Here is a 2,500-nt window from a genome sequence, read left to right as displayed (position 1 = left end):
CATGCATATACATATATACATATATATTGATTTTGCTATCTAGTTAATCAACCCATGAACTATACGAATTAAACCATAACCTTCCATAATGATTCCATAATTCTCCGCCAAAAGCCTAAGGTCTTAATGGGTGGCTTTTTCTTTCCGACCAACACTTTCACCTCGAGCCAAAGATGGCGGTGAACGTGTGACGGACATACAAAACAAGGTATATTAACAGTGTACACACACACACACGCGCGCATAAATATATATATATATATACACACATACACACACACACACACACACACACACACACACACACACACACACACACACACACACACACACACACAGACATACACACACAGACATACACACACACACAAACACACACAAACACACACAAACACACACACACACACACACACACACACATATATATATATATATATATATATATATATATATATAAACCGTGTTCATGTTGACAAATGTAGAAAAGGTATGAATGAGAATGAATACCTTCACAACACAAGAGATGTATTTGAACGGTTTCGATTATATCTTCGTCAGAAGATATAATGTATTTCTGACGAAGATATAATCGAAACCGGTCAAATACATCTCTTGTATTGTGAAGATATTCATTTTTATTCAAACCTCTTCTATAATATATATATACACATATATATGTATATATACATATATATGTATAGATATACATATATATGTATATATATACATATATATGTATAGATATACATATATATAATACATATACATGTGTATAATACTTTACTTATTTCCTTTATTTGTGTATTTGTGTGTATGCGTATGTATATGTGTGCGTGTGCATGTGCATGTGCACATGTGTGTGTGTGTGCGTATGTGTGTGTACGTATATGTGTGTATCTGTATGTGTGTGTGCGTGTGTGCGTATATTTATGCATGCATGTGTATGTGAGTGCGCGTGTGTGTTTGTTTTTCCCAGTCTTCCCCCCCCCCCCCCGCAAATCCTTACTTGTTTGAAAGCACACGAGCTCCTCCCTCGTTTCTGCATGCTAGGTCACGCCAAGGCGACCTTGCGACAGATATATTGCTTAAAATGTGGAGGTTTGGAGACGAGCAGAATGCACGGAATACCCGGAGAGAATTCATTGCAACTGCGACTTTTGCATAAATATGGCAGGAAGAGTCACTACCGGTTACCTCATATACAACGTTTAGAGTGCATGGCTGCCGGGGTTTAAGTGCTATTTATGTGCATTAAAAAAAAAAAAACTCTTATTAAGCAACTAAACAATATATTGATTATATCCTTTCCTAAATAATAGTTAAAGAAAGGCTATATTCGCATTTACACGCACACACACACACACACACACACACACACATATATATATATATATACATACATATATATGTATATATATACACATTACACACACACACACACACATATATATATATATATATATATATATATATATATATATATATATATATATATGTATATATATACACATTACACACACACATATATAGATTATATATATGCTCACACATATATTGTATTATATATATACACATATGAGAGAGAGAGAGAAAGAGAGAGAGAGAGAGAGAGAGAGAGAGAGAGAGAGAGAGAGAGAGAGAGAGAGAGGAAGAGAAAGAGAAAGGAAGAAAAAAATATAGATGGAAAGGAAAAAAAGAAATAGATGCACATACATAGAGTACATGCATTGTATACACACAAAAGGCCTCGTAACTGAGACCTAATATATTGTGATGTTTTCTCTCGCTCGGCGAATTTAATCTGCAATAAATAATGCTCTAAGACACAACTGGCCTTCGCTGGTCTACAAATTGTTCAAGAAAATAATCTTATTACTATGCTACGCTCTGTGCCTCAAAAAGTCATACATTTCAACATTTTCCTTAAACCTAATAGTGTCGACAATGGGTGGACTGAAAATAAATCTATTGAGCTTTTTCAACACTGTTTCTATTTGGTTTTAGTATCATATTAAAGAATACTAAAAAAATATATATATGGTTAAGATTGAGGTTTGCAGGTTAGTAGCAAGTTGAGACTCGAAGGAAGGTAAAATTGAATGGAAATACTGAATTCCTTCATGTAAAACAGAAAGCAAAAAGCAAGTACTTTTGAGTGAAAAATGTACTGGAAACACAAAACTCAGAGTAAGTACGAGAATGTTCGTAAAGAGAGAAAAGAGAGCGACGAAGCCATTCAAAAAAAAAGAAAGAAAAAAAAAAGAATTAAAATGGCGAGAGAGGCTAACAAAAGCGAAAATACATAATCTAAAGTATATTAACATCGGCGATTTAATTGAGCTCAGAAGCAGATACAGATCATTTGACGAATCGATAATGAAGCGGGCTTAGTTACGACACACTTTAATCGTTTGTTATCATAAATAGACAGGAAGTATCAGGCTCTCTTGGAGTCCGTGATTTGGTTCAAATAATCGATAATTCAACAAATGACTTCGCC

Source organism: Penaeus chinensis, chromosome 13 (assembly GCF_019202785.1).
Source record: "Penaeus chinensis breed Huanghai No. 1 chromosome 13, ASM1920278v2, whole genome shotgun sequence".
Taxonomy (NCBI): Eukaryota; Metazoa; Arthropoda; class Malacostraca; order Decapoda; family Penaeidae; genus Penaeus; species Penaeus chinensis.
The sequence above is the reverse complement of the archived record's forward strand: the minus strand, read 5'-3'. Positions refer to the sequence as shown.